Consider the following 10,622-nt stretch of genomic DNA (forward strand, 5'->3'; position numbering starts at 1 on the left):
GGGGAAAAGCCCCAAAAGTGTTGCAACTATCCCTGGTCTCCCCTACATTAAATGTATTTCGCTTTCTGAGTAATTTTTAGACGCATGAGGAGTGCCTTGGTTTTCACTCTTTAAGATTGTATACTGTAACTTCAGTGTCGTGTCGTTCCTGGACCAGAAACATCTTATCTGTGCCTCAAATCTGTCCTCAAAATATCTGCATGCATACATACATACATACATACATACATACATACATACATACATACATACATACATACATACATACATACATACATACATACATGATCCATACTAAATCATGAATGATATGCACTGTGTACTGTAAAGTGCTAATGGCCACTAGAGAGAAAATTAGATACGAAAATAAACTGAGGCACAAAAGATGTAAGTGCTCGATAACGTACACTCTGATAAAAAATGCAGTGCATTGTGTATCTTAGTATCTAGAATACTCTATTGTATTGTAAAGAACCTGGTCACTTCATGCCCCAGTGGAGCAGCCAGATGTGCACAGCAGTGATGTTGCTGCTAATACAGCAGTGTTTGCCCTCAGCAACAGAGGAACACAGATGTGGTCATTCATAATGGATTCCAGGGTAAAATCTTACCTAATCCCTTCTGAAAGCACACCTTTAGGCACATGTGTAATCACTATTATACACGCCAATGAAGGTTAAGTGAAGCGCACACAAACACAAAAAAGCACAACATACATTTCATTTTTTTTCCATGCAAAATCATTTACTTTGACAGTTCATTTTGGATAACAGTATAGCAAAAACAATAAAAAAGAAAATATGTTATAAGTGTCCATGACCGTTCATGTGGTATCGGCAGATTTCCATGTTGTGTCAAATGACCATATAATCATTTATAATCATATACATATATAATGTCTTATACTCTGATTGCCTTTTACTCCTTTTACTTTTACAAAATTATATGTGTTAACAGAGACAAATGTTTAGGTTTGATATTCCATGAGGCCAAAAGGTGGGTAAAAGATGGATTTGCAAATGGTTAAGGACTGAGGGGTTGACTGTATATACTGTATTTACTTGATCAGAGTGTCCTCCTTAACAGTGGTCTACTAGTGAAAAATAGCAAACCACTTAACGTCCAAATTGACTAATCAGAATAGAGTATTCAACAGGTCCTGATTTTAAATCTCACAAAAAGTGCACACGTGTTATATACATTTATAATTAAACTAGTATAGCATTTTGAGAGCGTAGACCTCCCTCAGAGCCAATGGTGCGTTAACATTTTACCATGGATTGTCAAATTTCTCAAGTTGAAAAGTTGATGATCTGACTGTGTTGTGTTCATGAGCTGTTAGTCCTGATGCTGATTATGATTAGAATATGTGTTGTTTCCTATTTCATTGATCAGAGTGTTCAAACAATGCAATATAAGGAGGTGTTTTGGATTTGAGGCCCCAGGATTATAATTTTGAGTTTGTGCTGCCACAGGAAAACAATCCTGTTGAATTGCTCTTGCTATCGTTAAATAAAGGAGGGTAAAACATTGGCATAGTGTCTGTGTGGCTCAGACTGGGCCGCTATTCCTGTTCCACCTCAGTGGAAGATTGATGACTTCTGGGTTGTGGGATTTGCACCTGTCTCTCCCTGCTGTCTCTCTCTCTCTGTGTGTGTGTGTGTGTGTGTGTCGTCCTTCCCTCTGCATGCTCCGCTCCCTCTCCTTCTATTCAGTTGCTTTATTGTCTTTATTAAATATTGATGAAATTACATTATCAGTGTAATGTATCAAAATTGGATTTCCAAGTTTGAACTTAATGACTTCTGTAAGTTTCACCAGCAAGTCCCTTAGATAACAGTGTGTAAGTGTGAAGATGTTTAAGAACAGTCACAGTTGTGACTGTTGTGTGTAAATTAATATTGAACTATACAGATATACAGTAAATACTGTGGGTATGTGTAATGTTCCTCTCGGGCTGCATTTAAAAATAAAATAGAGAAAATAAATAAAATAGCTTTTGAAAATATGTGCATCTTAAAAGTGCTTAATTTTAGATAAATAAAATAAAGTGTAGCAGCAGCTTGAGTTTCCCTTTTTCTTTATTAACCGTTTCACATCATGACTTAATAGTTTCAGACGATTATAGAACAATATCAGTCTTTACACATCATAACAATTGAACAGTTTTAAAGTTTCAATTTCTTTCCCTCTTATATTGCAGTCCCTCACTCACTTTGTTTTAATTCAGTGTGAGAATTTAGCTCGAGCTTGTCCTGGCAGGAGTTTAAATCTGGGCTGAAATGGTGTCAGGGCCATTCTCATACACACATGCAGGTGCTCATTGGTTAGCCTCGGTTAGCCTGCCCTGGAACGATATTTAGTTTTTTTTTTTAATTAAATTATCCTGGTCGACTGATCATATTGGGCTCTGAGACTGCTTATTTTTTGTGGCGTTTTGGCACCTTTTTTTTTCCACATGGACTGAGGTGCAAATTTCCCCTCTGTGGGACTAATAAAGGTATTCTGATTCTGAGTTATTACTGCATTTCCATAACAGACAGCCTTAATACACGTTGTACTCACAGCGAAGAAGAAGACACGTCCTCAAAGTCAGTGAACAAAGTGACAGAGCGGTCTTCAGTCCGCTCAGAAGACACACTCCAGACTAATGCAGGCTTTATAAGTACCCAGTTGATGCCTCGGCGGGTCAATACAGCACACACAATGGGTGTAGATGCGATCGACAAAACAGTGGGAGGGGGTTTCTGACACAAAATCACTGGATGGAGGATGTGTTTAGCCTCCTCTCCAGTGATAATATGCAGGGTTTTGGGGGCTGTTAACAGGACTGTAGACCCTTCAGGAAGCAAAAGGTCGTCCAACACTTCTACTGATTACTGCTAACACCAGTTTTGTCCTTTTTGTCCACATAAAAAACATTTCTGTGTTATTTTGGGGATATGATACTCTTGCAGGTCATACACATCCATATAGATAGATGAACTGTTTTTTTTTTTATCTTAATGTCAGCTTACAAAGGTAAGCTGGGTGACTATATATGAAGACAACAACTACAACTTTCACAGCACTGGCATTGGTTCATTTTAAATACAGTACTCAAGCATTGTTAGATTAATACAAATAATTCAAAAAAAGGAAACATAATACCCCTGGAAAATAAGCTACTGTACGCGAGTTGGTTTCTACCCTCATATGTTCCTCTGTGTTTCAAAGGCATGACGTACATATTTGTGTTTAACCACACCACAATACAGTAATCCAAAGGGTCTCTGCAGGGTCTCCCTTTGAATTTCATACAGTACCATGCATCTCTCTCATGAGTTTCATCTTTTGAATTTAGAAATCATCGATAAAGACTTCCGGTTATGGCGCGGTGTTGATTAGACGTAGTTCAGTCGTCGTTCTGCCCTAATATTGTAAATTAACTATTTTGAACGTGGGAGGTAAAAGGAAAACGCAATTTACACAATCATAACGGTGTTCCTAATGCCTCCACGAAAGAAAACAACTAAAAAGGACAACGTTTTGGAAACTTTATCCGAAGAAGATTGGCCACCGCTTTCTCAACCTGGCCTGGCCATGGAACACGAGGCGGGAGAAGAGCTGTCGCAGGATAAATCCTCAGGTGAAATTCTGAGTGCAATCAACAATTTAAAGAAAGACCTGAAGGAAGACTTTGCATCCGAATTTAATACGGTGATACACTCAATACAATCTATCGAAGGCGAACTAAAACAATACTCTGGCCGATTAATGGAGGCTGAGGAGCGGCTTGGAGCGGTGAAAGACGATGCCTCGGCGCTGAATAAAACAACGAAACATCTGAGACAACAGGTGGAAAGTTTGGAGGCGAAAATGGAAGATCTGAAAAATCGTAGCCGCAGATCTAATGTGCGACTAATAGGCTTGCCCGAAAACGCTGAAGGGAAGGATGCATGCACCTTTCTGGAAAAATGGATCCCTGAAATTCTGGGTGCTGGTTCGTTTGCAGCACCGCTCGCTATTGAAAGGGCGCACAGAGTTCCATCTGGCAGACCGAAGCCAAACGCACCGCCTCGAGCACTTCTGATTAAGTTCTTAAACTACAAGGACAAAACCAAAGTGATGTCGGCTGCATATGAAAAGGGTAAATTCCACTTTGACAAACATCATATCATGTCTTTCCATGACGTCGCCAAGGAGAAGGATAAAAAGTGCAGGGCCTACGATGGAGTTAAAACGAGGTGCAGAGACATGGGTCTACAGTATGGAATACAATATCCATCCTCTTTCCGAGTGACACATGACGGCAACTCTCACCTCTTCACTTCTCCTACGGATGTACACACGTTCCTGTCACAGTCTGCTCCATCTTTCACCAGTAGTTTTCAGGGTTGGGTTGTAACAGAATACATGTAACGGCGTTACGTAATCAGAATACAAAAATCAAGTAACTGTATTCAGCTCGCGTTACATTTGAAAAACGAGTAATCTGATTGCAGTTACTTTCGTAAACCTGAAGTGAATACATTTTGGATTACTTACTGGAATTATTGGTGGAAAGATTTCCTCACAACATTTAATATTCATTATTAAAGGTACAGCCGAATCATCACAGGGCACAAAAACTTTTACCGCCGAAGATGGACCAAAAAAGGGAGCGTTTGAAAAAAAAGGGGCGGGTCCACTCAGTGAAACAATAACAACGAAACATGGAGGAACAAAAGTCTGCGTTTAAGTCGTGCGTGTGTAGAGGTGTGTGTGGTTAAAACACATCAGCCTGCGGTCGCCCTTTAGCCTTATGATTCTGAAGGTAAACACAGCGAAGGCGGTGCGTGAAAGGCACTGCGTGCTCGTCTTCTCAGAGACTGAGTTAACCCTCCCGCTGCCTCCTGGTGCTGCAGAGATTTCATGAAGTGAAGGAGGTTTTCCTTCTATAAACCAGCTGTGGGCAGCAGATACTGTGAGTGTCACGGACATGAATTCATAGATCAAGGCAGACCGGTGAACAGAGTCTCCTGTTTTGCCGATCCGGTGCTTAAACAAATATAGCTCTAAACCCCTGGCCGACATGTCCTTAAAATGAAGTCCAAGTTCGACATTTTAATTCATGTCCTGCCAACACTGGCAGGACAGAAGGTGACATGCCCGTTCTAAGCCGTGTCCCTCACTTCTCACATCCCAAGCAGCATCCCCAAAATGTTTATTATGTTGTTGCATCGTTTCAGATGTTATGTTTCAGTTGTGCTCTTGATAAGCCATTAAAACATTAAAAACACGTTCAGTTTCCTTTTGCTTTTTGTGTCTCCTGTTCACCAAAACATATCTGTGATGGAAAAAGAAAGTAATCCAAAAAGTAATCTAAAAGTAATCTGATTACGTTTTAAGACGCGTAACTGTAACTGTATTCGGATTACTTTCAGAGCCATGTATTCAGTAATCAGTAACTGATTACATTTACAAAGTAACCCTCCCAACCCTGGTAGTTTTCCATTCACCTGTCTCACCTGTTAACCACACCCACGTTTTTGCTCACTCTCTTTCTCTTCTGCACCCATTAGCTTCACTGCCAGTATTTAAACCTTCACCAGACACACACCCGTTGCCAGATCGTACTTTGCCTTATGCTAGTCTTTCACGTGTTTGTCATCAGATTGCCTACCCGGTTCTGACCCTGCCTGTCCCTGACCTGCCTGCTCTGCCTGATCCCTGATACTGCCTGTCCTTGGACTATCCTGCCTTGCCTGCTGTCTGACCCTGCCTGTACCTACGCTGACCGCCTCGCCTGCTCCCTGACCGGCCCTGACTCACCTTCTGCCCGCTGTCCTCTGGTTCGTTTGCCTGTACATCATCCGATATCCCTCTGCTCTGGTATTATTACCAATAAAGTACATTACCAATACTCCGTGGTTTCTCGAGTGCTGCATTTGGGTCCTTCATAAGATTGTGACAGTTCCTGGAAAAGATCAAGGAGAGGCCCAGAGAATGAACAGTTCTGTGAAAGCACCTGGTGAGATTACCATAAAGAATGGCCTGCAGTATATTACTTGTTACTGTAAAAAGATTAAATCTACTATATACAATGTCAAAGTAAAGTTTTGTCTTTGCAGTAATAATATTTATGTAGGCTAGCTATACACTGGTATATCTGTTTACAGGTATTATATTACGCTGTTGAAGAAGTGTTTTCTGTTATTGATACTGTTAAGAATAAGTGCTGTCCTTGAACGGTTAAATCTAAATTATGCCTTTACACTCCCAAATTCACATTTTATATAATTTTCATTAGATATGAAACAAATTAATAATCCACATTTTAGATCCTAACAATGGCAGCTAAACTCGGTGTTTACTTATGAATACATTTTATTTTAAGAGCTTTAAACTTGCTGCCTAGTGAATGAAAACATCGACAAGTTAAAGTGAAATATTTTATAGAAGTGTTTTGTTTTATTCATTCCCGTTAACATTTCTATAATTTGTATAGAAATTAGGGCGGAGCGACACTTTAGGGACTTGTTTGTGGACATTTATTCTGTTCCTCAGTTTTGTGGACCAGATAGCTCCATGATTAGAGTCTTTAGGAGGGAAAGGGATGCTCATCATTTGAGCAAAGGGAGGGGTGAGGTTCGTTTGGGGAATTTCACATGGGGTGTTTTGTTTTATTTGTTTTATGTCATGGTGTGTTTATTTTCTGTTCATATTGCGGTCAGCAAATGGGGTCGTGTTAAGCAGTCTGATTTTATTTCAGTCAGGTGTTTATGGAATTTTGTTATTTTCTGTTTCTTCTAAATACTGTTGTATTTTTCTTTAGATAACAGAATATTACTTTCAATACAGAATTTGAGATAACTTCATGGAATGTACGTGGGCTCAATAATTTATCGAAACTCAAGCAAGTGTTAAATAGAGCTAAGAGGTTGAATTCCAAAATACTGCTTTTACAGGAATCACATTTGCCACAATGTGATATTCATAAGATCCAGAAAAGATGGAATGGTCAGGTCATCGCAGCCTCCTATTCTTCCCATGCTAGAGGGGTGTTAACTCTTATACATAAATCCATTCCTTTTAACATAATTAGGACTATCTCTGACTCAAGAGGCAGATATTCCATCATTCACGGCACCCTTCTTACAGAAACCTTGAATATTGTCAATATATACGGCCCTAATGAGGATGTTCCCTTATTCTTCAAAAACTTTTTTCTAACTTTATCATCCCTCCCAGGCCATTATATCATAGGCGGAGACTTCAATTGTGCACTAGAGCCCAGTATAGACAGATCAAGGGGGACAGACTTGTCTCACACCCAAACAAGGAAAACCCTTAAACAACTGATACAGGATTTTAATTTGTGTGAAGTTTGGAGGTCATTTAAACCAGCTTCCAGAGAATATTCTTGTTTTTCCGCCACTCACCAAACACACTCACGTATAGGCTATTTCCTGGTTTCTATGGGTCTTATGTCAAGGATTACAAAATGTTGGTATGACAGTAGGGTCCTCTCTGACCATTCACCAATTTCATTATTGTTTAATAACTCTGATCTTGTTATGAATCCACCTAGGTGGCGTTTTCAATCCAGATGGCTACAGGATAGAACACTTGTTAAATTTGTAGGAATACATATTGACCTCTATTTTAGCATGAATACTAACAAAACCTCTCCAACTGTACGCTGGGAAGCGTTTAAGGCATACATTAGGGGCATGATTATTAGCTATTCTAGCTCGCAGAACAAAGCCTTTAAATCCAAATTAAATTCACTGGAGGGTTTTATTAAAGATTTGGAGGATAGGATTGTTACCCAAGATTCCCCAGAACTGCAAGCAAAACTTTTGGTCCTAAGGACTCAATATAGTGAATTATCGAGTAACCAGACAGCTGCTAGCTTACTAAGATTAAAACAAAGCTACTACGATCAGGGAGAAAAGGCGGGCAAAATATTGGCTTGGCGTATTAAAAAATTGCAATCTGAAAGGGCTATCAACAGCATTAAAACAAATGGTAAATTAACAAATGACCCTGCAGAAATAAATAGTGCTTTTAAAATGTTTTATGAAAAACGTTATACATCCGAACATGAAGATTCAGGCCAACAGGAACACTTTCTAAGTTCATTAGTTTTCCCCACTATTTCAATTGATTCAAAAGGAAAACTAGACCATATCATAGGAACTGACGAGCTTTCAGAAGCCATAACCAGCATGACGGGGGGAAAGGCGGCTGGTCCAGATGGTCTTCCTATAGAAATCTATAAACGATTTAAAGATAAGCTACTACAACCACTTTTGGATGTGCTGTTGGTGTCATACGAAAAGGAGGACCTACCACCATCTCTTAGAGGGGCACTAATCATTCTGATGCTAAAACCAGGAAAGGACCCCACTGACTGTGCATCGTACAGACCAATCTCACTGCTTAATACAGATAGCAAAATGTTATGCAAGACGTTGTCGAGACGCATAAACAGACTACTGCCTGCCATGATTAAAGATGATCAAAATGGTTTTATTCAGGGAAGGCAAGCTTTTCATAATGTTAGAAGGGTACTAAATATTCTTCATGAAAAAAGAGGGTCACCTAACATGGCACTGCTTTCCTTAGACACAGAGAAGGCCTTCGACCGAATTGAGTGGAAGTATTTGTTTGAAGTGTTGGAGAGGTTTGGAATAGGCGAAGGCTTTCTCTAATGGATCAGGACGATATATAAGAACCCAACAGCTGAAGTGGTGACAAATAATATTACTTCTACATCCTTCTCATTGTACAGATCTACACGTCAGGGCTGCCCCCTCTCCCCATTGCTGTTTGTGTTAGCAATGGAGCCATTTGCCATGGCTATTAGAGACTCTCCATCTATATCTGGGATCTCAGTAGGTGACTTGGATCATCAAATATCACTTTATGCGGACGATGTTGTTCTTTTTTTATCAAATCTTGAGGATTCTGTACCATCTCTGTTAGAACTAATTACGACCTTTGGGGAATTCTCAGGCTACAAAATAAATAAAATGCATAAATCCTCAATACTTTATCTAAATGAACAAGAGAGGCAGCAACCTAGAATACAAACTCCCTTTTCAGCTCATAGGGAAGGATTCACCTATTTAGGAATAAAGATCACACATGAAATAAATGATCTGGTTCCAGCCAACTATAACCCTGTTGTAGACTCTGTAGTAGAATCGCTTAACAGATGACCTTTAATGCGAATCTCCTTAATCGGTCGTGTTAACATCTTAAAAATGAATACATTACCCAAATTGCTCTATTTGTTTCAATCAATCCCCTTACCCCCACCCCATTTTTTCAAAAATGTAAGAAAATATTTACCAACTTTATCTGGAATAATAGACGCTCTAGGCTCCGTTTTACCCTACTTTACTTGCCTTATGACAGAGGGGGTCTCCAACTGCCCAACCTATGCTGGTACTATTGGGCAGCACAACTGAGAGCAGCCATATGCTACTTCTCCCCAGAGGAAGCTCCAGCGTGGGTCAAGATTGAAGCCTGCTCAGCAGCTATCTTTATTCTTCTGAGCCAAAGAAGCTAGGGAAAAAGAAAAAAAAAACCTTTCTAATAAATACCATACACATCTGGCATGAGGTCCAAAGATATATCGGGGACACCCCCCCACTGTCATGTTTCACCCCCATATGTGGCAATAGTCAATTTATACCTGGTAGAGAAGATGCTGGTTTTAAGACTTGGGCGAACAAGGGATTAAGCAGGATTACCGATTTGTACAATGATGGAAAATTAATGTCATTTACTTAAATACAAGAAAAGTATGATATTCCTTTTAAGCACTTCTTTAAGTTTTTACAAATAAGAAATGTTATCTCTGTATGTCAAAACCGCTCACTTACTCAGCCACCTCTCTCAATGCTGGAAGACATTACAGTTAAACACGAGGTTGGTAGAGGCCAGCTATCGCTGCTCAATAAAATCTTTGTAGACAAGTCACCTGAATCTTCAGAAGATAAATTTAAAAGCTGGAGGCTTGATTTACAAGAGGAAATCTCTGAAAAAGAATGGTCTGAAGTGTGCCTGAAGGCTCAAACACAAACAATCAACACACGGCTTAAGTTGATACAATACAATTGGATTTTAAGAACATATATAACGCCATCAAAACTACATCACTTTAATCCCAATACCCCAGACACCTGCTTTAAATGTAACGATACTAAAGGATCACTCTTTAACTGTTTGTGGGAATGTAATGTGGTCAATAGTTTTTGGAAGGAGGTTCTTAACATGATTAACCAGATAACAAAACTGAAAATCCCTTGTCAGCCAAAGTTGTGCATTCTGGGTATTTATCCAAAGGACTTTATTTCTAAGAAGAGTGAGCCAGCACTTATAGAATTGTGTATTTTACAAGCTAAGAGCGCAATAGCTATAGGATGGAAAAATGTGAACAAACCTAGTATGAATACATTTATTAAGGATCTGTCAGCATGTGTCGCTTTAGAAAAACTAACATACATTACTAAAGGAAAGCTGGCAGTTTTCAAAAATATCTGGGGGAGCTTCATGGAGTTTCTGAAAAATAATGTTAGTAATGATTAATAACACCAAAGACCGGGGCGGGGAAGGGGGCAACGGGAATACGATTCTACAGTGTAGTC

The 10,622-nt window shown here is 39.5% G+C and overlaps 1 protein-coding gene across 1 annotated transcript in view; it reads left to right on the forward strand.

The window, feature by feature from the left end:
* The window catches only part of LOC307019891 (cadherin-12-like), a 224,746-nt gene that overhangs the window by 20,986 nt on the left and 193,138 nt on the right, over positions 1-10,622 (forward strand). The window contains exon 2 of the mRNA XM_079650992.1: positions 5,636-5,813. The gene's annotated coding sequence lies outside the window, so the exon portion shown is untranslated. The remainder of the gene's footprint in view (positions 1-5,635; positions 5,814-10,622) is intronic.

Source organism: Notothenia rossii, assembly GCF_949606895.1.
Source record: "Notothenia rossii genome assembly, chromosome: 9".
NCBI classification, from domain to species: domain Eukaryota; kingdom Metazoa; phylum Chordata; class Actinopteri; order Perciformes; family Nototheniidae; genus Notothenia; species Notothenia rossii.